Here is a 27,720-nt window from a genome sequence, read left to right on the forward strand (position 1 = left end):
TACAAGCAAGTAGTGATTTCACTGAGCCATACCCCAGTCTCCCGCTGCAGCTGGGAGGGCACGGACAGTACTGCACACTCTCAACCATAACATCCCTGACCAAGATGGGAATGACGCAAGCAGAGATAAAAACCTGGATGACTGGGTCTGACGCGCACTTCCTTCTCACCACCTGCTGAGGTAAGAGTGCCAGGTAAAGGGTCAGCATGACCGACGAGCACATCTGCAGCACTCCACTCGTCGCCGCTCGCCATCGGCAAAGGTGTTACAACGCGACAGGCAAATCCGGCAGCAGCAAATTGTTCTTTACCACTCCACTCAACTCATGCCACTCAGCAGCTTTGAGGGGGTCAAAGAGCACACTCCCTCAAGGCTCAGTTATTTTCCTCTCCTAAATGAGCAGACGTAACACAGTAGCTTTTTTTCCCCACAGGTAAACTGCTCAATATGTCACTTTTCTCCTTTGTTGCCCATACCAGCTGAGTTTTTCAAAGTAATGGGTGAGATACAAGGGTTTTTACGTCAGGTGTGATACTTTTAACCAGTCTAGGCTTTTACTCCAACACCCATTGGGGCTTTTGCTTTAACACGGGTCTAGGACTCCCAGAATGCAGTTATGTGTCTTCTCCCAACAGTCAAGAGTCCTACCAAACATGACACCACTTGGCAGCTATAACCACCTACATTACACAACAAAATACTCCCAAATGCACATAAAAAGGAGATTACATGTCACTTTTTTTTTTTTTACCGAGTTTTATATAGCAAAAACTTGACCCGAATCGGGTATTAGAGCCCTTTACATAGCACCAGTTTCGTTACACAAAGACACATTCATATTTTGTTAGGCACGGGGGAGATTAAGGGGCACATTTATATGTTCTGACGCATCTCTTCAAATCAGCAGGGATGCGCCAGAAGAGATGCGTTATGCAATCCTCTCCTTCCGCCATTACAGATGTGCCGCATTTACAATGGTGCAAGGAAGGGAAGATGCGTGACGCATCTTGTGGCGTATGGGCGTCGCATTGCTGGAGTCGTGTCAAAAGCGCGACACAACTCCTGCAATGCACAGGGGCCACCCATAGTCAACGTGGTGCGTCACTCCATACGCCTGCTTCCGGCAGGCGTAAGAATTTGACGCAGCAGCGTCGTAAAACTGACTCAGTGACATCTTGTAGATGTCACTGCGTTAGTTTTACTGGGCTTTCCTGTGAGGGAACGCCCACCCTGCAACAGAACGCCCACATGAAACCTGACGCAGGTTTCATGTGGCGCAGGGCTTTACAACTTGACGCATCTGCCTAGATGCGTCACGTTGTAAATAAGTTGCAACGTGGCGCATTGTTTACGTTGCCGCTGTGTCACAAAAGTGACGCAACGGCGGCGTAAAAGTGTCGCAAGGGGCTTGTAAATCTGCCCCTAAGTGATTTGCTCAGAATCACAGTGGTAGGCATCATTGCCGAGACTCGAACCCGGTTCCCCAGATTCGAAGCCGACCGCCCTAGCAGTTAGGTCAACTCCTCTCCCCAACTTCACAGGACGCTGATCTCATAAGGGTCCATGATCTGCAACCTTCTATGTTCTACCTCTACAGGCTCATGGTACTCTTCGGTGACTTGAAGTAGCCATCTATCATACAACAGGGGTACTTTATCCCATATAACATTAGAGACTCTTCCCTCTTCTATCTCCCCATCATCCTTTTAAATCCAACTAACAGACTCACATGGTCCCCGCTCAAACAAACTCAAATTTCTCTATACTAATCCACCACTAATTCTTGTTGGGTTCCGGATTAGCGTGCTTCTTGCCGAAAAGCGTTTCGATGCCTCTTAAGGGTAGTAAGCGCTATATAAATAAAATTACAATACAGTAAAGAATCAACAGTTCGCAAAGTACCCTGCAGAAAACTGACCGGCTAGGCTGGTCAAATTCCTACCCCCAGGTCATTCAGCCATGATCTGCAAGTTACACACACCTCTCTGCCACTGGTATTGTACCCACTGAGCTTTTAATGACTGTGAAAGAACAATTGATTGTTTACCCCAACATTATGGTGTAAGCAACAGATGTGTAGCAGGCCTTAACAACATCACAGGATGAGTCACTGGGCTGGGCGCATTGCCAAAAACCTAAAAAAAACTCAGAACACAAGGCCTTTAACTCACAGTTGACAGCGCACGTGTGATTTCTGCCACATAATAAAAGCATGTCTGTACATTAGACGTCGTCACAAAGCATTCAGGCTTTTAAAAGAAAACTAAAAATAGGATTTACCTCAGGTAGCCACAGGCGAATGCCGGGAATTCATATTCAAAAATCTGTATGAACTTTGCAAGCCTCAACATGTTACCGCATATTCCAGTACAAAACTGCAGCTTCAGCGAAATGCATTTGTGAACTTACTTCTGGAGTTTAACAGCCAAGACATAGCTGTGAAAAAGAACCCACTGAACCATCCCTCGGATTGTGCAACTCGATGTGAATAGCACGTGCCCGTAAATTAAATAGCTGGATCTTTCATGCAGAGGATAACCTACCCAATTGTTCTTATGTATTAAATTGGAGAGGGTGTGTTGCTGCTCGACTGTAAAAAATTATTTTGGATACCGTTTTTTTCAAGTTAATCCAGGTCTTTCTTCAAATGGTGCTGGAAAGTACTGATTTTATTTCCTGTGAGAAAGTTTGGTGAAAGTGTAGATATGAGATGGGGCAGGGCACAAGTCCTAAATAAAGAAGTGGGGGGATGCTCAAAGATAGGAAGTGACGTCACAACAGGAAGTGACGTCACGAAAGTTAAAAAACATAGACTTCTATCAATGTAAAATAACACACTCATAGGGAATGCTGCAATTCCCTTTTTAAGGGAAACCATTTTGTTCCAAGAAAGACGAAAAGAACTGCACTTCACTGGCAAACTCGGTAAAGGAAATAAGAAACTGAGTGAACGTATGCACGAAGTACGTCAAGGTTGGGAGATCGACGGGGCGGCCGGTCCGGTAAGTAACGCAATCATTGTCCAGTCCTGCTTTTGGGCAGGGGGGACGGCGTCCACCCAGTAAAATAAGTTAAAAGAAGTGGGGGGACGCCGTCCACCCGCGTGGTACCCCGACTCGAGCCCTGAGTAGAGGTGGGCGGAACCCAAGGAGTTACATAAAAACTGAGCAAGATTCCACGGAGTTCCGCAAGCGGGCAGAATTCTCGCGCCACGCTGCTCGTGTGGATTTTTAGCACCGGGAGCTCGTTCTGCTCTGGAAAAATCAGAGCGAATGGCACAACGCAGGGTGCCAGAGGGTGCTGCTTTGATTTTATTTTCTACTTGTGCTGCAGCTTTCTCAACGCGGACGGTCGCGACCTGCCAGGGCTGCCAGTACTGAAATGTTCTAGAGCCTGAAAATCGAGCTAGGGGATGCAAATTCTTGCTGGCGCCTGGCAACTTAATGTTGGCGAGCCGCGTGTGAGAAAAAACTCTGCCACATGGCGGAGTTTAGCGTTCCATGTGGAGGGGGTAAACCTCCGCTGGCGAAGCAGAATTTGCACCCACCCCTAGATATGAGTGTCAGTTCTAGTCTCCCTTTGAAGGACTTAACATCAAATTGTTAGGGATATCCAATATGCATCGACTGGTTCGGACAGGTCGGTGAGTGTTTTCAATGTTACAAATACAAATTTCAGTTTATTCTGCTGTAAAAATTAGTGATATTGTGTTTTCTTTTTACTATAGTATTTTTTCAGTTTGTGTAAATGCCTAATTTGATAGAAAAAGATATCCATACACAGTACTTAGCTGATAAATCCCCATCTGTAACACTCTTAACCACATCGGTGCGGTACGATTTACCGCCCGGTGCTGACCCCTAATGGAAATGGGTGTGGTCATGACGGAACGGTTTTGTCATGAGCACAGCTCAACCGATGCTCATGACGGAACCGTTCCGTCATGAGCATCGAAGGGGTTGATGAATCTTCGCCTGTACTTTTGGTTGCAGTCACCACGCTCAGTACTCAAACTCAACAAGAGTAGCTCAGTTTCTTTTGTTGGGGTGCATGGTATCGGGGTTATAGGCAGAAGGACGTCCATTTCCACTGTTCCTTTGTTCGCAAAGTCTTAGATCCCTCACTGCCACAAGTGGCTTCACAGATTCTCTGCCTCCCTCAGACCATCTCTTGGTCCCCTGGAAAGTTATTCCCCAAGGCACCCGCAACAGAAGACCCAATCAAAAACGTACCGTCCTAGGCCACATTGTGAGGCAGCCTGTTATTTTACCAGACAAATGTAAATGTAAATGTGGGATACTTGTATAGCGCACAGTTACTCTACCCGAGTGTCCCGGCGCTGTAGACCGCTGGGGAACCCGTCCTGGTTTTCCCTGTGAGATGGTCCCTTTTCTGGGTATCTCCAGGGTGAAACCAGGCATCCCTGGCGTCTGTGGGGGGCCGTTGTAGAGATGAGGCAAGCTAATGCCCAGAGTTGCCGAGTGTGCTCCCTGGTCGGAGTGGGCACCGATGCGAGAATTATCAGTCCGCTGATCCTGGTCCAAGACCCTGCCGCGTCGGGAATCGAACCCTGGTCCCGGGCCGTTCTCTGCACTCGGGTCTGCCGCCTCTAACCAGTGAGCCACACCTCCCTACAAAATGAACCTATGTGGTCAGGAACTACATGGAAAATGTTCAAGGAGACAGCACACTAGAACCTTAAAGTTTTTTCAAATGCTAGTCAAATTTAAGCTTTATCTTGGATGAGGAGTTCTGGGGCAATCCTCTGTATGTCCTGACACCACCACATAATTATGGAAGGACTCATCCGACTTATTTGAAATGACTGGTTGAATCATGACCGGGGACACTGAACTGCTAGTGACAAGCACCCACGTTACTTTGGAATAATAACACACTGCAGCTTATTCTAAGGTTGGCCGGGTTACATTCAGTGATGTTATAAAGCATGGGCAAAGTGGGCTCAGGTCGCCAGCCTTTCAGGGGGCCCCCTAGAACCCGTTCTGGTCTCCAGAGTCCTGCCCTGATGACCTTGAATGATTCTTAAACAGATTTTTTAAATGCCATCTTCCTTTAATTTTAACGTGGGTGATATTTGAGTGTCTATTACAGACATTTTGCAAAAAAATGTTGTGTTTATGTTTAATGCAACATTTTTTTTTACAGTTTATTTTAGATCAAAACCGAACCTCACATATGAGAAATGGGAAGTGTCGCAGAGATTACTTGCAGTAATGCTAGTGAGCTGCTGCTGTGGAACAATATTGAAGCAAACACAAAGAGATGATGGACGGAGCGCCAAAACTTGTCAGACACTTCCCTCCAGTCACAGATCTGGGTTGAATGGGAAACAGCCTTTACAACGGAAGCGTTACAACGCATGCCGTTACAACGCAAATGGCTTGTTGCAGGGGGTAGAAGGTGTTGGAGTTAACCTACTGTTGCACACACTGGAGTTGGAATAGAAAATCATAATATTCTAACTTCCAGCGCAGCCCAACAGCAAATCGCGGTAAAGGTATGCTTTGTAACAGCATGCGTTGTAATGGCATGAGTTGTAACGTTACACAACCGGGTTGAATCCATCATTGTTCTTTAGCTCACTCCGCCAACCCAGTTTGAACCCAGCTATATGCAAATCTGTCTTGACCCTGTGCCTCATGGGAACAGTCCAGCCTGAACTGCCAAGCCAGGTCTTCCCTGGAACGGAAACAAGTTTCCGAGGACCGGTTTTGGGTTAACACTCCTCATCAGCCAGGCTAGCTTGAATCCAGTGGCAAAGTGAGCAGGGGACCCACATCCGGGAATACCCTTCCCACTTAAGACGAACAAAGCAAACACAAGGATATTGAAAACAAACTTCACTATCCATGAATATTGGATGTAAACAAATTTAGCATTTGAAGAGTTTGTCTGTGCATGGTCAGTGACTTGGCCAAAGAAGTCATTAAATGTTATGTTCCATGTAAATATATCTTTTTGCAATAAAAAATTACGGGAAAAAAAAAAAAAGCTGAAACTGAATCATAAATTCAAGATGTTCCGAAGGGGCCCCCCAAATACGTTTGCCCAGGGCCCCCCAAAATCCTTAAGATGTACCTCTTTATATTAGGGTCATTTCATACCTCAATTCACTCTACGGGTGGAGAGAGGAGTGGGGTGATCATGGTGGTTTACCATTTGGGATAACCGACTGCACCATCTCTGCTTATGTTTCTCTATCACCAGATTCTACTAAGACGTCTGACACCTGTCAAAAGCCTCAACTCCTTGGTTTCACACAGCAGAGCTATATTAATGACCTGGTGCTTTCATTACAGGGAAAGGCCTATTGGCTCTGACAATGCTCACTTTAAGTATGGCCTTTAGTGATCTTGCCAACCTCATGCAAGAAATAAACCAATCATTAACTAAAAGGAGATACATATATTCATAAATAGAGGGTCTTTAGGTCTGCCCACTTCATCCAATGATCTGATCAGCTGTCGTCACCCTTTGCTTCCACCTACCACAGCATACATCATATCGCACCAGCCCACGTGACTCTCTTGCACTGTGATTAACTGCATTTTCCATGCTCACACGCACACATCAGATTATTATTTTTTTTAGCCATCCTTGCATGTTTAAAATATAGATCGGGCTGCAGGCAATAGTATATTTTCGTTGCACCATTAATAAACACATTTTCCTGGACAGCGCCAGGACACCGGTTGGTATTAGTGCGCTTTATAAGTGTTATAAGTGTTAAAAATAAAGAAATAAAGAAATAAATACAAATAAATGTGCATTAAAACTAAAAAGTGATGGTTAGTGTGTAGATATATAGATATTAAATATACACATATATAGACACACACACACATATATATATTTATATATACACATACACACACACACACACACACACACCACATATATATATATATATATTTAATTTACATTGTATGCTGCAAGCCTACAATCGCATATTGACAGCAAGTTTTCATTTTCAGATTTTTCTTTCTGCAGCATGTGCATGCAATAAAACAGAAAAACATTTATCCATTGCACAAGCTTGCCCGAGCCAAATCTATTGGAATTTCCAGTGGTTTTTAAGTGGGATGGGCCATACACCAAGTGTTCCTTTGGCACCAGTTAAGAACTTCTTTTACTATGGGAAAATACTTACGGGTTTTCATTAACAAAAAGCACTTCAACCGCGAGTGCAACCGGTTATATGTCCCTCAGGACATCTTAAAATGCAAATGAGCAACTCTCAGCACCTCCTCCCATTGTACTCCTCTCATATGAGCCGACAAACGTAACAGCGGCGGCTCCTCCATTAGGGTGGAAGAGCGCCACCTACCCCCCCTGCCACCACCCACAAATAAAACAATGATACATTTTTTCATTATCGTTTTATTTTAATCCCCCTGGGCCCGCCCCCAGGACTTTGACGAGTCTTGGGGGCTGGTCCAGGGGGATGACTCTTTGGTGGGGGAGTGGTAGTGGCCGGCCAAACATCTCATGCGCAGTGAAGCTTTCTCCAGTCCCAGCTGCATTACTGGGGCTGGAGATAGCAGGCACAGGCTCCCAGTCTGCCTGGGAGTGCAAAGCCATAACACCCAGGCCAGTCCTGACGTTTCTTTCCTGCCGCATCATGATTGGCTGCAGTGCAGTCTGGGAGCCTGTCCCAGAAGCAGGAAGAGCACGATGGAGCGGACGGCGGCGGCGATCAAGCAAGTTTTATTTTGTTACCCAAACTCCTCGCCCTCCCCCTCCGCCTCGCCACTTCGGCAGGGGAAGGGCCGCGACTGAAACGGAAGCTCTAGATTTATAGCAGACCTTCTACTGGAGGTTTGCTTCCTTTATACAGTCTGTAGACCAGATCTTAGCTTTTACAGACCTGAAAATCAAATTATGGTACAAGACGTTGCTCTAGATCTTGATTTAATGAGTGGTTCCTTCAAAGCGTCTTTCGTTTATACAGTGGAATGAATAACAAGGGTAACCACTACACAACTTAAGGAACTCAGTGTATCTAACCAACTGGATGAAAGGCGGGGTCAGAACTGGAATTCAAAAAGGTGCCACCTGCAAGAGCTCAAACCACTGATCTGTCTTACGTTTAGAGAAGATTTGAGATGCAATAAGTGACTGTTTCCTGGTGACCAATCGGCATGCAGAGCCTAATCACTCTGCAGACCTAGTCCTCCTGGAATCAAGGTGCATGTGTGTTTTGTTTATGGAGTTTGAAAGTTATGTTGTACAGTCGGTGCATTTTCTTTTTATTAAATCACCATGAAAGGCTTGAGAGCATCGCCTTATATAAAATCCAAGGTGTTTGGTGGACAGTGAGGTGGGCGGGGCCTAAATCTTAGCCTGCCAGGACCTAGAGGGACGCCTGCTGATGCTGTCGCCAGCAAGCAGTGTTTGTCCAAAGTTGAAGTAGTACAGAAAGAGGTGTAAGGAAGATTCAGATTTGCCTTTAGAATATTTTGAGAAGGTGCTGATAGGGCCGGTGACAATATAAGAGCGTAAATGGATAATTTACGCGCAACATACAACACAGCTGACTTACGTGAGAGGTGATGTGATATGCTAACTGAACAAGCTTGTCGTGTGAGACAAAAATGAAAACTCAGGAAAAAAATCTTGAGCCACTACAACAAACTATTTAAGAGGATTACATGGTCTGAGAAATATCATAACCAGTGGTTAATTTGTCAAAAGAAATCAGTGCCTGGTCTCTTTGTCAGGAGGCAGCATGCACCAGCCCATTTCTCCCGTTAGGACCACATAAAACAGAACCAAGTACTAACCATGAAAGTGAGGAGAGGATGAGGCATAATGGCGAGAGCTGCCAACTTCAGAGCTGGGGAACCCGGTTCGGGTCTCGGCGTCGCTCAACATCCTGTGATTCTGGGCAAACCTCTTATTCTCTCCGTAAATTAATGTGTCCTTAACTGTTGCTCATGAAAAGCACTGGTGTTGATGATTAAGTGTTGGTGCTGAGCACTGGAAACCACTGGCTCAATTTAAGCACTGGGTATAGACCATTTCCATAGTTAAAATGAAGTGGATGCAATAAATGGTTTACAGCAGTGCCACCAAAATCTAGAACATAAGTGTGACAGCAATTTAAGGAAGAATATGCATGCTTGCTCCTTCATTTGCCCCCCTCAGTGCCTTGAGACCCTCACGGGTGAGTAGGCGTGCTACAACACCTAAACTTCTTGCAAGCAAATAGTCTTCAGATGTTCATGGGTTTAAGATCTTGAGCCAGTTACCACGGTATCCAGGCATTGGAGCTACCCTAGCAGTAGCTGAACTTACTAAGAGGCATAAAAGAAAAACTACTCTTGTTTTGAAATGTTGCAAGAAAATAACATTAAAAAAAATTCAAATGAACAAAATGATTTTTACAAGACAAATCACTAAACTGCGTTTTTCTACAAATTATTACTGACTCTCAAAGTCAACGCAAAAGCACCATGTTCTTCGGCATTTCATTATTTCTACCCAACGATACAACGAGGTAGCTGGATGTCATAAAACCTTGAATGGTAGGTAGAGTTGTGGGTGATGTACCTTTAAAAATGCTAGCCTAAACCTGGGCATTCATACCCCTCAAAGAGTCATGAACTTAATATCCAATTAGTTATTAGTCGTTGGTGTTAACTGAGTAGGCTCATCATGCGTAAGGAACTCCCATCATATGGGCTACAATCTGTACTGGAGCAGGGTAAGAATGTCTGCGGTAGGAGAAAAACTGGTGGCAAACACCAAGACAGCACTGTTGAGCCTGGACTGTGGGACATGCAATAGGCAACGACTACTCAGATGGTAAGTGTGACCGTGTCCAGGCTGTAGACACTGTCCATCCTGTAAAAATGACCCTGTGTCTGAAGCCACTATCAACACACCTCTTTCCTTGCCTGATTTCAGAAACAATTTTCTCAACACACTAATACCTCATACGGTTCCATTCAAAAGTCATGGACAAGCAATACCTCAACACGAAGGGTTAAAGTAGGTATAGTGGGAAAATCAATTAAAAAGTTCCTGTCCCCCAGTAAAGAAAGGAATATGAACGATTTTGCTCAGCGGCTCTTTAGTCCTATACAGATGCGCTAAAAGATCAAACGTACGCATGGCAGTTGCTCAAGTCTGTTGTCTATTTCCATGCTGCGCCCTCCTTTTGCTACTCCAGAGCGTATCTTCAATATTCGCCTCAGTAGCTTTGTCTTTTTGATCCATCATGGGTACAGTCACCTTTTTGCCCTCCACAGCGACTAGATCCCAAATATACAGACGAGGCACAGAAGGCAGCAGAAGACATGGCGCTTGATACACAAGTGGGGGCATCAGCTGTGGTGCAAGTAAAGTTAAGCTCTGACATGTTAACTATAAGTTTATGATTTTCTTCCCAATGTTAAAGGGACCACATTCAACTAATTCAGATATAAGTGTTCTTTATTCTAAACTTTGGAAAACACATTTTGCCAATTTTCACTGGAAGGGAATTAGCAAAGTCAATCTTATATATATAAAAAAAAAAGGAAACTGCCTATTGAAACAAGTTTTCCCCGCTCCTTCGGAGTTACCCCTATAAATCGGATTAGTATCTCCTGGGGTAGGTTAATACCGGCCCATTTTCCGGGCAGCTCTTAATGAACAGCTAAAAACCAAGAACGTGTTGGTATCTGAGCAGTAGAAGTATAAATTGATTTAAGTAAATAAAAGAAATAACATGATAAATGCAGTGAACACCATTAGATTTGTATATGTATAAGCATTACAAAAATGACCTTGCCCACAAATCTCAAGCCCACAGTTTGAAGAAGTTTTCAGAATAAAATATACCCCTCATGTATGTTCATAATACTGATAAACCTGATCTAGGATCATTGCTATTTCTACACCATACCCGCTTGATTAATCACCAGTTGAAAAAAACATAAGATGACATTTTAATTAAAAGTGAATTTCAATTAAATATACTTTTTTAAGTGCCAAACGCATGGGTAATATGCAAAAGGCCAGTAAGTACTGCGAAGCAATATTTAATAAAAAGTACAAAAAATTTAAAAAAATAAAAAGCTTGAAAAAGGGATAAAAAAATTGCAAAGCTCTAGTGGCCCTGGAAAACCAAAATGCAACCAAATGAGCCTGATTCTACAGTAGATAGGAAACACCAGCCTAGCACATTTTCGTAAGGAGACTAATGCCGACTTACTTCAATGGCGGAGTTTTACACCGCACAGTTTTTTTTTTGCATAGAACGCTTCTTTCCTGCTAGCGAAAGCGGCAGAGACGGTGAGCAAGCAGAGAGGCCTTTACTGTTTGCTTCATGGCGGAGAGGGAATATCCTTACACAGACTTTAGCTGTCCTGGTGCAGGGATGACAGGTTGGAAATCTAATCATTATGCAAGTTGTGCAAATGTTTGTGTTTAGTTTATTATTAATGTTTCAGTGGTTCATTCCACTTACCGTCAGTGTGCGGGGGCTGGGTGTTTAATCTTATGATGCAATGTTTCTGTGGAATTCAGCTGCAATCCAGTGCTTTTTCTTCAACTGGATTGTTAGCTGTTTCTTTGCATTTATTTATGTTTACAAAGTTTGTGCTTGATTTTACCCCACAGTGCACATGCCGGCCACTGCTGTCCATTGCAAATGAAATTAGTACCATCCAGTGTGGCACTGGGGAGGAGGGGGGACCCGTGTTGCGTGTCCTCTTTGGTTCCACATTTGCCTCTAACTTTGATGGCGCTGTGTGGGTCCCAAGTCAGCGTCACGTTAAACAACAAGACCAGGAGGGGAGTATATGAACTTGAGTTTTGATCTCAATTACCTCAGTGCTTAATTTGTACAACATTAGTTGCCAGGGCTCTCGTGTGGAGGCCACTGCATTTGCACCATCCATTGCTCCTGCTAAGCTGGCAATGATAGTGACAACACAACTATTAACCATCACACTCATACAAGTGTCACAATTCTATTTGAGGTTCCCAAACATGTAAGAATGGTGTGGGCGGTAGGTCATAGTATTTTTTAATGTATATTGAATTAATAATTACCTGTTGTTGTGGTCATCTCCAAACAGTGCCACCTTGTGGCAGACTGCCACAAGCGCCAGTGTTGATAATTAAGTTCCGGTACCGTGCACAGGAAACCACTGGCGCAAATTAAGCACTGTTTTACCCACAAACTGTCTGAATGCAGGTTGAAAGGGGAGGTATCCTTCAAATGCCAGAGCCCCCCCCCCTTTTCTAAAACTGCTGGAAACGAGAGCATCCCTTTGCACATGTGTTTGAATAGGGTTATATTTCTGGATCGGCCCCTCGCGGTGGGATGCCTGGCTTTCACCTTGTGGATACCTTGCCAGGGTTATCTCACAGGGGAATACCAGGACGGGTTCCCTAAGCAAGCGCGGAGATGCCCCAGGGTAAGTCATGCGCTATATAAGCTTCATACATATAAGCTTCATACATATGACAGCCTGTGCCTTTAACCACCATAGAAAAATCTGAGAAGCGGTGGACTCACTCACATCTTTGTACATGACAATATAGAAATATTGAACATGCCCATTTTGCAAGGATCAATTTCAACTCCACTGCAAAAGACAATCCGACCCTAGGGGGGGCCATTAGGACGGCGGGCCGACACCCTAGCAGTGCTGGGACCGACCGCCTGTGGTGCCGCAGTCCCGCCCCGACGATTAGGATGCCATTGCCACCGTGCCAGTGGCATCCTCCATTCCCAGAATTGTGGCGGGCGGTGCTCACAGCATGGCCCGCCACAATGCTGGGAATACACTGCATGCATTCTCATGCACAAGGGGAAAGGCACCGCGAGGCGCCTGCCACCATGTCCATGACAATGCAGGGGGGTACCATAGTTATGTTATGTTATGTTATGTTATTAAGGGATTTGTATAGCGCTCAGCTACTCAGACAGAGTGTCCCGACGCTGGCAGACCAATTATAGCACAAAAGGAAGACACAGATGAGATTACTGGCTGAAGAGCCATGTCTTGAGCTCTTTTCTAAAAGATAGTAGATTGTCAATTCTCCTTAAGGCCACTGGCAAGTCGTTCCAGGCCTTGGGCGCCAGATATTTAAACGAACGACCGCCGGTACGGGCTTTTTTAATGGCCGGTGTTCTGGCCAAGGCCAGTGAAGCTGAGCGAAGAGCTCTGGCTGGATGGTGAAAGCCAATCCTGTTCCTCAAGTATCGCGCGCCCTTGCCATGCAGAGCCTTAAATGCAATTGTGAGGGTCTTAAAAAAATACGCTGTCGAATGGGCAGCCAGTGGAGCGATTGCAGGATCCCAGACGCATGGGATCTACGGCTGAGACCAAAAATTGCCCGTGCCGCAGAGTTCTGCACCACCTGCAAATGGGACAAGAGATAGTCAGGGAGGCCGAGATAGAGCACGTTCGCGTAGTCCAGTCTGGATCCTATCAGCGCCTGGACAATTGTCCTTCTATGAGAGATAGAGAAGAGTGGTACCCCCCCATGTACACCCCCACCCCCCTGATTCCCTGGGGGCCTACATCGGGGCCCCATAAGAGAACTTTGCATGCCTCACCGCCACAGAAAGGCATGTTTCCGCCCCTATAATAATATGGCTGGTGCTGTCTTGCAGACACCGCCACCATATTAAACTACCCGTCCGCCACGGTAAACCCCGCCTTACTAATGTGGTGGGCGGTAAATGGGTGGCAGGCGGGGAAGGATGTAGTGCGGATCGCCACCGCCATGCGGCGGTGGCGATCCACCCTACATCCTAATGACCTCCTAGTTGTTGAAAAGGTCCCCATACAACTGACAAACCACCAATTTATTTCAAAGGTCCAACTCAAAGGATCCATAAAATCCTTCACAGTAGACCACATTAACATATACCTTTCAGAGGCGGGCACTCTTCATTGGCAAATATCACTGAAGTGTGCCTTTACTCCCAGAGCCCAAACCAAATGGAAGCACCAGTTGTCTAGCTCTGTCGTCAGCGTATGTGAAGGTAGGCACATGATCCTCCCGAATGCTATGTGTAAGAGGGTGGCGGTGACTGGAAAAGCCTTCAAACTCAAATAATTGTTTACTTCAACCATCGTTTCTTCCACCTCATCTTCCAGAAAAGATTGCATGTGGTGTTCTCTAGGTTACCTCATATGTGATCCCTGCCAGGGTAGTCTTGTTTCACGGATTCAATTTCCAGAGGAATTCTCACAAAACAAGGCTGGTGACACAACTGTATACCAAAATAAGATCACTGGATGTGTGAGAGACAACAACCTATGAATGACACAGAATTTTTGGTGCCAATTAGAGTACACAACTAGAATTCTGGTGATGGAAAACGCCAAGCGCACAGATTACCTTTTACGGAGCATGGGCGTGAAAATTTCTGTTTTTGGATTGACTGACTCTCCTTTGCTGAGCACATTATCACCATAAGAAACAACCACCGGCTTGTATTGCTCCAAAAATTCACACCCTTATGAACATTATTCACTGAGTGGAAATCACAAGAGCGGCACCGCCCGTGCTTCGTAAACGAATATTTTTGTGCTTGGCATTTCCCATCTATTCTAGTTATGTACTTTTATTGGCACAGAAAATTCTGTGTCATTCATAGGTAGAGGTCTCTCACACATCCAGGGATCTTTTTTTTAGTATACACTGGCGTTGTCCTGACTTGAACATTGCAAAGCAATCCGCGCATAGGCACTTCAAACACAGACCACCAAAGCCAAGCTGTTAGAATATGTCTGCGCGCGAGACAAAAGTACCACATCACCATGGCACGGTAAGAACTCAAGTAACTCCCTGTGAACCCAAGTGGAATCATGGTCAAATTCAAGTGCATAGTACTGAAAGCCTATTAGTGGGGCACATGTCCATATTAGCGTATAAAAAAAAAACCAAAACATATTAGAACCACATTTATTGGCCAGGCAATGCAAGGTCTTCAAAAGAAAGCAAGGATTTGTACAGATTTTTTGTCCAAGGAGGCCTTCAACCGCAACCCAAAGTAACACTGGTCTACATCTCTCCCACCCTTTCTAACTAGGGAGCTAGCCAGAGTACCAGATACCAGACCATGCAGGCCCGCCAACTAAACAAGCATTGGAAATGCAATAGGTCTCGCATTAGGAAAGTTTGAGCTATTGGTATTGTAAATGACACTTTTTTTATTTATGTGTTTGTTTTGAAAGTAGCAAAATTAATAGCTTTGTCAGTTACAATGTCAATAGTTTTAACTTTTGCAAATGTGACACCTATAGCATTTGTAATGCAATGTGTGTTGTATTTACGTGACTTAGATGTCTTGATATTACAAATAACAATGTCTTTTAATTTTGTAAATAATTAATACTTAAATAAAAGTTATTGTAACCTATAATGGCAATAGCTTAAACGTTTGTAAATAACTTTTGTGAAGATTATGTTCAGTGTATTTTATTGTGACGAAAATCCAAGAACATTGCATTTGCACCTACACACACACAGAGCTACACACATATAGATGTGGTGGTGGTGGATCTGGGGGATATGGTGGTGGATGTGGTGGTGGTGGTAATGGTGGATGTGGTGGTGGTGGTGGATGTGGGGTGGATGTGGGGTGGATGTGGGGGTGGATGTGGTGGTGGTGGTGGATGTGGTGGTTGTGGATGTGGTGAAAGTGGTGGTGGATGTGGTGATGGGTGTGGTGGATGTGGTGGTGGATGTGGTGATGGGTGTGGTGGATGTGGTGGTGGATGTGGTGATGGGTGTGGTGGATGTGGTGGTGGATGCGGTGGCAGATGAGGTGGTGGATGAGGTGGTGGATGAGGTGGTGGATGTGGTGGTGGTGGATGCGGTGGTGGATGTGGTGGTGGATGTGGTGGTGGATGCGGTGGTGGATGCGGTGGTGGATGTGGTGGTGGATGTGGTGGTGGATGTGGTGGTGGATGTGGTGGTGGATTTCATGGTGGATGTGGAGGTGATGGTGGTGGATGTGATGGTGGTGGATGTGATGGTGGTGGTTGCGGTGGATGTGATGGTGGATGTGATGGTGGATGTGATGGTGTATGTGATGGTGTATGTGATGGTGTATGTGATGGTGATGGTGGATGCAGTGGTGGATGAGGGTGGTGGATGTGGTGGTGGTGGATGTGGTGGTGGATGTGGTGGTGGTGGATGCGGTGGTGGTGGATGCGGTGGAAGTGGTGGATGTGGTGGTGGGTGTGGTGGTGGGTGTGGTGGTGGTAGATGCGGTGGAAGTGGTGGTGGATGCGGTGGAAGTGGTGGATGCGGTGGAAGTGGTGGATGTGGTGGTGGATGCGGTGGAAGTAGTGGATGTGGTGGTGGTGGTGGATGCGGTGGAAGTGGTGGTGGATGCGGTGGAAGTGGTGGTGGATGTGGTGGTGGTGGTGGATGTGGTGGTGGTGGATGTGGTGGTGATGGTGGATGTGGTGGTGGATGTGGTGGTGGATGTGGTGGTGGATGTGGTGGTGGATGCGGTGGTGGTGGTGGATGCAGTGGTGGTGGTGGTGGATGCAGTGGTGGTGGTTGTAGTGGTGGTGGTGCATGTGGTGGTGGTAGATGCGGTGGTGGTGGATGTGGTGGATGTGGTGGTGGATGTGGCGGTGGAGGTGATGGTGGATGTCATGGTGGATGTGGTGGTGGATGTGGTGGTGGTGGATGTGATGGTGGATGTGGTGGTGATGGTGGATGTGGTGGTGGATGTGGTGGTGGATGCGGTGGTGGATGCGGTGGTGGATGCGGTGGTGGTGGTTGTAGTGGATGTGGTGGTGGATGTAGTGGTGGTGGTGGTGGTGCATGCGGTGGTGGTAGATGCGGTGGTGGTGGATGTGGTGGTGGATGTGGTGTATGTGGTGGTGGATGTGGCGGTGGATGTCATGGTGGAGGTGATTATGGATGTGGTGGTGGGGGTGGTGGATGTGATGGTGGATGTGGTGGTGATGTGGTGGTGGTGGATGTGGTGGTGGAAGTGATGGTGGAAGTGATGGTGGTGGGTGTGGTGGATGTGGTGGTGGTGGATGAGGTGGTGGATGAGGTGGTGGATGAGGTGGTGGATGTGGTGGTGGTGGATGAGGTGGTGGATGAGGTGGTGGATGTGGTGGTGGATGTGGTGGTGGATGTGGTGGTGGATGATGTGGTGGATGTGGTGGTGGATGTGGTGGTGGATTCGGTGGTGGTGGTGGATGCGGTGGTGGTGGTTGTAGTGGATGTGGTGGATGTAGTGGTGGTGGATGTGGTGGATGTGGTGGTGGATGTGGTGGTGGATGTGGTGGATGTGGTGGTGGATGTGGTGGATGTTGTGGTGGATGTGGTGGTGAATGTGGCGGTGGATGTCATGGTGGATGTGGCAGTGATGGTGGATGTGATGGTGGATGTGGTGGTGGTGGGGGTGGTGGATGTGATGGTGGATGTGGTGGTGATGGTGGATGTGGTGGTGATGTGGTGGATGTGGAGGTGGTGGATGGGGTGGTGGTTGTAGTGGATGTGGTGGTGGATGCAGTGGTGGTGGTGGATGTGGTGGATGCGGTGGATGGGGTGGTGGTTGTAGTGGATGTGGTGGTGGTTGTAGTGGATGTGGTGGTGGGTGTGATGGTGGTGGTGGATGCGGTGGTGGTGGATGCGGTGGTGGATGTGGTGGTGGATGAGGTGGTGGATGAGGTGGTGGATGTGTTGGTGGTGGATGTGGTGGAAGTGGTGGATGTGGTGGTGGATGTGGTGGTGGATGTGGTGGTGGATGTGGTGGTGGATGTGGTGGTGGATGATGCGGTGGATGTGGTGGTGGTGGATGTGATGGTGGTGGATGTGGTGGTGGATGTGGTGGTGGATGATGCGGTGGATGTGGTGGCGGTGGATGTGGTGGTGGTGGATGTGATGGTGGTGGATGTGATGGTGGATGTGGTGGTGATGGTGGATGCAGTGGTGGATGCGGTGGTGGATGCGGTGGTGGTGGTGGATGCGGTGGTGGTGGTGGATGCGGTGGTGGTGGATGTAGTGGTGGTTGGTGTGGTGGTGGTGGATGTGGTGTATGTGGTGGTGGATGTGGCGGTGGATGTCATGGTGGAGGTGATGGTGGATGTGGTGGTGGGGGTGGTGGATGTGATGGTGGATGTGGTGGTGATGTGGTGGTGGTGGATGTGGTGAAAGTGATGGTGGTGGGTGTGGTGGATGTGGTGGCGGTGGATGAGGTGGTGGATGTGGTGGTGGATGTGGTGGTGGATGTGGTGGTGGATGTGGTGGTGGATGTGGTGGTGGTGGTGGATGCGGTGGTGGTGGTGGTGGTGGATGCGGTGGTGGATGCGGTGGTGGTGGTGGATGCAGTGGTGGTGGTGGTTGTAGTGGATGTGGTGGTGGATGTAGTGGTGGTGGGTGTGGTGGTGGTGGTGGTGCATGCGGTGGTGGTAGATGCGGTGGTGGTGGATGTGGTGTATGTGGTGGTGGATGTGGTGGTGGATGTGATGGTGGATGTGGTGGTGATGGTGGATGTGGTGGTGATGTGGTGGATGTGGTGGTGGTGGATGTGGTGAAAGTGGTGGTGGTGGATGTGGTGAAAGTGGTGGTGGATGTGGTGGATGTGGTGGTGGATGAGGTGGTGGATGAGGTGGATGTGGTGGTGGTGGATGTGGTGAAAGTGGTGGTGGATGTGGTGGTGGTGGATGTGGTGGTGGATGCGGTGGTGGATGCGGTGGTGGATGCGGTGGTGGTGGTTGTAGTGGATGTGGTGGTGGATGTAGTGGTGGTGGTGCATGCGGTGGTGGTGGTGCATGCGGTGGTGGTGGATGTGGTGGTGGATGTGGTGTATGTGGTGGTGGATGTGGCGGTGGATGTCATGGTGGAGGTGATGGTGGAAGTGATGGTGGTGGGTGTGGTGGATGTGGTGGTGGTGGATGAGGTGGTGGATGAGGTGGTGGATGAGGTGGTGGATGTGGTGGTGGATGTGGTGGTGGATGATGTGGTGGATGTGGTGGTGGATGTGGTGGTGGATGCGGTGGTGGTGGTGGATGCGGTGGTGGTGGTTGTAGTGGATGTGGTGGTGGATGTGGTGGTGGTGGATGTAGTGGTGGTGGATGTGGTGGATGTGGTGGTGGATGTGGTGGTGGATGTGGTGGATGTGGTGGTGGATGTGGCGGTGGATGTCATGGTGGATGTGGCAGTGATGGTGGATGTGATGGTGGATGTGGTGGTGGTGGGGGTGGTGGATGTGATGGTGGATGTGGTGGTGATGGTGGATGTGGTGGTGATGTGGTGGATGTGGTGGTGGTGGATGGGGTGGTGGTTGTAGTGGATGTGGTGGTGGATGCGGTGGTGGTGGATGTGGTGGATGGGGTGGTGGTTGTAGTGGATGTGGTGGTGGTTGTAGTGGATGTGGTGGTGGGTGCGGTGGTGGTGGATGCGGTGGTGGTGGATGCGGTGGTGGATGTGGTGGTGGATGAGGTGGTGGATGAGGTGGTGGATGTGGTGGTCGTGGATGCGGTGGAAGTGGTGGATGTGGTGGTGGATGTTGTGGTGGTGATGTGGTGGTGGTGGATGTGGTGGTGGAAGTGATGGTGGAAGTGATGGTGGTGGGTGTGGTGGATGTGGTGGTGGTGGATGAGGTGGTGGATGAGGTGGTGGATGAGGTGGTGGATGTGGTGGTGGATGTGGTGGTGGATGATGTGGTGGATGTGGTGGTGGATGTGGTGGTGGATGCGGTGGTGGTGGTGGATGCGGTGGTGGTGGTTGTAGTGGATGTGGTGGTGGATGTGGTGGTGGTGGATGTAGTGGTGGTGGATGTGGTGGATGTGGTGGTGGATGTGGTGGTGGATGTGGTGGATGTGGTGGTGGATGTGGCGGTGGATGTCATGGTGGATGTGGCAGTGATGGTGGATGTGATGGTGGATGTGGTGGTGGTGGGGGTGGTGGATGTGATGGTGGATGTGGTGGTGATGGTGGATGTGGTGGTGATGTGGTGGATGTGGTGGTGGTGGATGGGGTGGTGGTTGTAGTGGATGTGGTGGTGGATGCGGTGGTGGTGGATGTGGTGGATGGGGTGGTGGTTGTAGTGGATGTGGTGGTGGTTGTAGTGGATGTGGTGGTGGGTGCGGTGGTGGTGGATGCGGTGGTGGTGGATGCGGTGGTGGATGTGGTGGTGGATGAGGTGGTGGATGAGGTGGTGGATGTGGTGGTCGTGGATGCGGTGGAAGTGGTGGATGTGGTGGTGGATGTGGTGGTGGTGGTGGATGTGGTGGTGGATGTGGTGGTGGATGTGGTGGTGGATGATGCGGTGGATGTGGTGGTGGTGGATGTGATGGTGGTGGATGCGGTGGTGGATGTGGTGGTGGATGATGCGGTGGATATGGTGGCGGTGGATGTGATGGTGGATGTGGTGGTGATGGTGGATGCGTTGGTGGATGCGGTGGTGGATGCGGTGGTGGATGCGGTGGTGGTGGTGGATGCGGTGGTGGTGGTGGATGCGGTGGTGGTGGATGTAGTGGTGGTGGGTGTGGTGGTGGTGGATGTGTTGTATGTGGTGGTGGATGTGGCGGTGGATGTCATGGTGGAGGTGATGGTGGATGTGGTGGTGGGGGTGGTGGATGTGATGGTGGATGTGGTGGTGATGTGGTGGTGGTGGATGTGGTGAAAGTGATGGTGGTGGGTGTGGTGGATGTGGTGGTGGTGGATGAGGTGGTGGATGAGGTGGTGGATGTGGTGGTGGATGTGGTGGTGGATGTGGTGGTGGATGTGGTGGTGGATGTGGTGGTGGATGTGGTGGTGGTGGTGGATGCGGTGGTGGTGGTGGTGGTGGATGCGGTGGTGGATGCGGTGGTGGTGGTGGATGCGGTGGTGGTGGTGGTTGTAGTGGATGTGGTGGTGGATGTAGTGGTGGTGGGTGTGGTGGTGGTGGTGCATGCGGTGGTGGTAGATGCGGTGGTGGTAGATGTGGTGTATGTGGTGGTGTATGTGGTGGTGGATGTGGTGGATGTGATGGTGGATGTGGTGGTGATGGTGGATGTGGTGGTGATGTGGTGGATGTGGTGGTGGTGGATGTGGTGAAAGTGGTGGTGGTGGATGTGGTGAAAGTGGTGGTGGATGTGGTGGATGTGGTGGTGGTGGATGAGGTGGTGGATGAGGTGGATGTGGTGGTGGTGGATGCGGTGGTGGTGGATGGGGTGGTTGTTGTAGTGGATGTGGTGGTGATGGTGGATGTGGTGGTGGATGCGGTGGATGTGGTGGTGGTGGATGCGGTGGTGGTGGTGGTGGTTGCGGTGGTGGTGGTGGATGCGGTGGTGGTTGTAGTGGATGTGGTGGTGGGTGTGGTGGTGGTGGTGGATGCGGTGGTGGTGGATGTGGTGGTGGTGGATGCGGTGGTAGATGCGGTGGTGGATGTGGCGGTGGTGGATGTGGCGGTGGTGGATGTGGCGGTGGTGGATGTGGCGGATGTGGCGGTGGCGGATGTGGCGGTGGTGGATGTGGCGGTGGTGGATGTGGCGGTGGTGGATGTGGCGGTGGTGGATGTAGTGGTGGTGGGTGTGGTGGTGGTGGATGTGTTGTATGTGGTGGTGGATGTGGCGGTGGATGTCATGGTGGAGGTGATGGTGGATGTGGTGGTGGGGGTGGTGGATGTGATGGTGGATGTGGTGGTGATGTGGTGGTGGTGGATGTGGTGAAAGTGATGGTGGTGGGTGTGGTGGATGTGGTGGTGGTGGATGAGGTGGTGGTGGTGGATGTGGTGAAAGTGATGGTGGATGTGGCGGTGGTGGATGTGGCGGTGGTGGATGTGGCGGTGGTGGATGTGGCGGTGGTGGATGTGGCGGTGGTGGATGTGGCGGTGGTGGATGTGGTGGTGGATGTGGTGGTGGTGGTGGATGTGGCGGTGGATGTCATGGTGGATGTGGATGTGATGGTGAATGTGGTGGATGCGGTGGTGAAGTGGTGGTGGATGTGGTGATTGAAAAATTCTTTTTAAACCAATATAGTTGAGAAACATGTACAGTAAAAGGATTTTCCCATTAAAACAATATATATACATATGTTCTTGAGTTAAGAACCTTCAAAAATCTTTATGGGTAGAGTTAAAGTTTCCTGCTGAACTCACTCGTTTGGTGGTTTATGTGGTTGACATAAAACATTTTGCAGGGCTGCTTTTCGCTCCCTGTTCAGGTCTGACAACCTGTCACACTTTCTACACTCACCTTGACTCAGATTTAAATCAGATTTATAAAAACTATTTCCACATTTTCACTACCACTCCAATAAGCATTATTTTACAATTTAAGCATGCAATACACGAAAATAGACTACAGAAAAACTAAAGATTGATTGAGAAGTTGTATTAAGCGAATTACCCAGAAGGGTGTTCTGGCACGAAGAGAAAACAAAAATGGAGAAGAGAGAACAGAAATCATAGTTTGCTGCCCTATGGAAACAGATGGGCAATCAGGTTGTATCAGAACACTGATAAACTACTTTCCTTGTGAAGAACAGAAGGGAGTTCATTCCATAATTTGGGGGTCCAAGAAGAATTAGTCACGACCTCTTACTCTAGTCCTGAGAATTTCAAGGAATAGATGAAAATTCTCAGCAGGTAAGCGTAATAATGCACACGGAAGACTAGATCTGAAGTTTGTCTGGAATGTAATTCGGTCTAGTGCCATAGAAAGCTCGATGAGAGAATCAGAGGCCTTTAAATACAAACAGCAGCTAACGCGGAAGCCAATGTAAGCAAGAAAAGACGTGCAGATGCTGGAGAATAACAAGGAAGTTTAAGCAGAAAGGCTGTTGTGCTCTGCGCAATTTGAAACTGTTTTACAACATAAGGAAGAGCACCCAAGTAAAGAGTTGCCATAGTCCAGGCCACGTGATAAACTAAGTGCGTTGACCACTGTTTTCTGACAGCTGAGAGGAAGGAGATGAGGGTTTTCGGAGGACCTGAACACAATAACAAGAATGGCAAAGAACAAATAAAGCAAAAAACAAAACGGACCCGACCAAGCTAAGATTTATGGAGGTAAATCTTTCGCGTCGTCAGTGCTGAGGGAGGGAGGCGAGGGAGGGAGGAGAAATACGAGACGGCCTGCCGGCCGTGAGACGTGTGAAGGAGGGGGCGGGGGGAACGGATACCTTTGAAGTGAAGCTAAGCTTCACTTCAAAGGTGTGGGAGGAGTGCGGCTGAGTGAACAGACAGCGATTTGGTGATGTGCACGCGCATTTTAGGTCAATGCGCAAGCGCATTGACCTAAAAGCCACGGGCACAGCACCAAATCGCCCAGTTAGGTAAAGTCTGTTTAAGATGCTATAGTCTCACCTCTTCAATGCGCCTGCGCATTGAGAGGCGAGACCTAAAAATTGCTTATGGTGTTCTCACAGTGTACACCAGCATTAGGGAAGTATGGACCAGCCCAATGCGCTGTACATTCCAGTGCCTCAAAATAGTATCAAAGTGAAATGTGCATCATTTACCTTTAAGAACCCTAGATTAAAAAAAAGCATTCTGGAGTTTTATATAGCGCAAACTTGACCCGAAGGTATATCAGAGCGCATTACATGAGCACCAGTTGCGTTAAACAAGGGCGCATTCATTTTTGTAAGGCATGGGGAGATTAAGTGATTTGCCTAGAATCACAAAATGTTGAGCATCATCGCCTCGACTCGAACCCGGTTCCCCAGATTTGAGATCGTTCACCCTAGCCGTTAGGCCACATCTTCTCCTCTTTGGCCTTGACCTCTTCAACCGTTTACTATTTTCATGATCTAGGAGAGAGTAATTTTGAATCTAGTTTGTGCTTTTCGTAGGGAATGCGGAAAGAGTTGAAAAGACAAAAGGTTCATACATCATCCACAATTTTCCACCAATCTCTCCACCGCAACAAATACTTCCCGCAACCATTCCCATTGTAAAACACCCAGATGAACAGAAGGTTAAGGGGAATATTATTGAAAGTGCTGCTATAGGAGACCTTTGCATGTATATTTCAGGATTAGCTAACAGGAGTCACCTAATGGTAGTTCTTGCATTGGGTAGCCATTGCACTTGGGTTACCTAAAAAATTGACCAAAACAATTCAACAGGTTAGTGCAATCCCTATTGATATTTGCAGAAGCAAGAAATAGAAGTAATTAAAATAAGAGAGTCCAAATATTACTATTAAAGGGAATATTATTAAAAAGTAGAGCATTATTGTTTCAACAGACCCCTGATTAATTAGCAATCTAAGCAACCTTCCTTAACAGACCCCTGATTGATTAGCAATTTAGCAACTTTCCTTAGTACTATGCACATGTGACGGCACTCAAGACAGGTCACCTTCCGGTTCTGAGAAGGTGAACTACGAAAGGTGTGCAAACAGATCACCGTAGCAGTTCGCTGCTCTCTATACGGCAACCAATACGATGGATGTCAGGGAAAACAAGACCTGTGTATGATGTCAGCAGGTGAGATTGGAGGCCTTCCTTTAAAGATCTATCAAACTTCAACTTTTATAATATTTGCATCTGCTGGTTCAGAACGCGAGGTGCATGGACGTCCTTCGCCAGAGCACCTGGACGCGCATGGACCGTTCTGTACAAACACATTAAAAACACAGTCTGCTTTTGAAACTGAAGAGCACTCCTCCTGTGTTCTCTGGGAAATTGATGTGCTCATGGAAAGGGCGCCTCCGCAAGAGACTTGGAAGCTACAGCTGTTTTCCAGAGTTTGGGCCAGAGATGTCTCCTAAAGGCCACCGCCGCCAAACTTTCGCATCGATGGAGTAAGATGATCTGAGGAAGAGTCGGAGAGGAAGCGGGCTGGATTCTTTCATATGAAAAGCAGATGGACGATTTCTCAAGCGTTTTCCTCCAACCTCTTAAGACCAATAATCACAGCCCAAGATAATCTTGGATCCTTTACTCTGGAGGCAAATAGCACAGGCTGAATCTACCTCGCCTGGTGGTCAATATCAGGCTTCTATAGAGCGGGCGGCTTTACAAATGCTGTCTCAAACTTTGAGTAGATTCTATCGCTGCTCTTTGAAGCGTGATAGATGAACAACAAAGGACGGATCTACCTGACGCAAATCCTCCTTGGTGACTGCCTGGTGGTCATTTGTAGCGAAGGGAGACTTTAGAAAAGCGGCCTCAATGTTGTCATCAAGCTGAAGGTCCCTTCTGGAAGATCTTTGGCAACTTGCTTGGAGAGAGTAAATTGTCTTTTGCAAAGCTGCGAGTCTTAATACAAAATGTGAAGATGATGGTTTAGTTATTCATCTTTTTAAATAATGTATTAAGTGCTACAAGTCAGCAAAAAAAAAAAAAAAAGACCTCGAGCACCAACTCACAGAAAATGTTGCATGAGACTACTAGGAAGATGAGGTTGTTAGGGACATCAATATACCCTATTGTTTGGGATAAACTATTACAACCTTGAAAGTTAAAGAGGAAAGACTACGTCTGGAGAAGCGGATTTTAGGCATCTGACCAGCCGGCCCCAGGACAGAGTGTTCAGTGTTTTATAAGTTCACTCCCACAGGTGACATATTTATTTATTTTATTTATTGAAGTTTTGTATAGCGCTGGCTGGACCCGAGTGTATCAGAGCGCTTCACAACAAATACAGATATGCAACAAAGGAAAGTGAGGACAGAGAAACAAGAACAAGGAACACAAGCAGGAAGTAAAGTCTGTACAACAACAACTTGAGTGCAATACGGGACGGAGATCAGGAGCGAATCATCCGGTTCTGGGTTCAAAGAGATGCTCCTTAGAGACCGTACAGACTTTTTCTACTATAGCCAGACATAACCGGTAAAGCAAGCAGACTCATTTACAAAGCTCCAATTTAATATTAAGTAAAGAAAATTAAATGTTACTGCCTTTCTGAAAAGATTCCCACTTCCTGGTAACAGCACTACAAATAAACCCAGGGAATAAACGGGAAGCAAAAGTGAAGGATACATCTGGGAAGGAAAACTATAATTTGTATAAAGCAAAAGTTATAAAACTTTTAAACAAAGGGAGTTTAATTGCAAGAATCACCGACTGGCACAAAACGAATGAAAAACTGTCTTGAATTCAAATAATGCCTAAAATATCAAGATTTAAATAACAACGTATCTTCTTAAACTGATTGAGAAATTAGACTTGGCTGATACAAATTATTTATTCATTTAAAAGCAAATAGACATCAGACATCATTCTCTAAGATAAGGGCAAAAAGAGTGTGTATTCCTTTCAATAGGATCCGACTTCCATAAAAATGTTATTTTACCATCTGGAGTTGTTCTAGGCATCGAGCCAACACTTCGAAATTCCTTTCAAAAGTAAAGCGACAGATCCATACTGTAGCTGCCACGTTGCTTATGCAAAACCAACCGAGAGAAGCTTCTGACATATTCCGCATTTACTTACTGATGCAGTAAACAAGAAAGAGAGAGAGAGAGAGAGCAAGAGAGAGAAAGAGAGAGAGAAAGAGAAAAAAGAGAGAGAAAAAAAGAGAAAGAGAAAAAAGAGAGAGAAAAAAAGAGAAAGAGAAAAAAAGAGAAAGAGAAAAAAAGAGAGAGAAAAAAGAGAGAAAAAAGAGAGAAAAAAAAAGAGAGAGAGAAAGCTGCCAACTAACTTAAGTGCAACTAAACTAAAATAAAATATAACTCCTAGAAGGACAGCTGACAAGACCGGCCTCAGGAGATGAGATTTCAATTTAAGGTACTAGGTCAAATGTCTTTATGAAAAGATTAGACAGTGACGACCAGAACCTTTAATGAATTTTGCCCATTAACCACCAGGCGACTTTCTTGGTACTACTGGTACTGCAGTAAACCAGCACCTCTTAACCTTTTACTTCTGTGGACCCCCACTGAATCATTACTGGAATCCGGGGACCCCCCCTCCTTAAGCAATGTCTAGGATTTGGACCTCGGAACAATATACAAAAATCCCAAAACCAGTATACACCAAACATGTTTGAATATTGAAATATTTTGTGCAATTGACGATCAAATATAGAAAAAGTTTTCAATGTAGCTTCCATGTTTGTACATACTTTATTCATTTTAATTAATTTTAATATTATTTACTTTTGTAAAACAGTCACGAACCCCCTGAGTAGGCTTTGCAAACCCCCCCCAGAGTTCTTCAGACCACAGGTTAAGAACCACTGCAGCGTACGATCTCGCCATGAGCCACTCTCTTCCATCAGCAAGCTCTCGTGTAGGCAAGGAATTATGGGCCAGATGTAAGAAGGCTATTACCAGTAGGTAACGGCCGAAATTAATGAATTTCGACTGTTACCGACCGGTAATAGGCTTTTCTGATGTAGGGGCCGAAATTAACGATTCGGTAATTTACCGAATCAGTAATTTAAGGAATCAGTAAATTACCGATTTCTTAAATACCGATTCGATAATTACCAAATTCCTAATGTAGGGAGCACTTAAATGAGTGCTTATCCCATGTTAGGATTCGTTATTTACCACCAACTACAAGTTGGTGGTAAATAACGAAAACATCCCAAAAAGCAATTTTATGCAAATTGCTTCAGTGCCATGTTGCAGACATACATGCCCTTAGTCTCAAATTTATTATAATTGCTGAAGGTGCATGCAGCGTTAGACAACGCCAGGTCTCTTAAGCTTCCCAACCAGCAAATAATAAGGCGCAAGACACCCACCACTGAGTTTCAGCAGATGCTGCAATTTGATCCACTCATTAGGATTTAGAATATCCATTGATTATCCTTTCAATTCTATTTGA

At 47.1% G+C, this 27,720-nt stretch overlaps 1 protein-coding gene across 3 annotated transcripts in view; it reads right to left on the reverse strand.

Moving 5' to 3' along the window:
- FNDC3B (fibronectin type III domain containing 3B) overlaps nucleotides 1-27,720 on the reverse strand; it is a 534,350-nt gene that overhangs the window by 458,534 nt on the left and 48,096 nt on the right. Inside the window, exon 1 of one of the 3 annotated variants that reach the window (XM_086944391.1) lies at nucleotides 11,222-11,382. The exons of the other annotated variants lie outside the window; for them this stretch is intronic. The gene's annotated coding sequence lies outside the window, so the exon portion shown is untranslated. Of the gene's footprint in view, nucleotides 1-11,221; nucleotides 11,383-27,720 lie in introns of those variants that run through there. 3 annotated transcript variants of the gene reach the window in all.

The sequence above is a fragment of the Lissotriton vulgaris genome, chromosome 11 (assembly GCF_964263255.1).
Source record: "Lissotriton vulgaris chromosome 11, aLisVul1.2, whole genome shotgun sequence".
Taxonomy (NCBI): Eukaryota; Metazoa; Chordata; class Amphibia; order Caudata; family Salamandridae; genus Lissotriton; species Lissotriton vulgaris.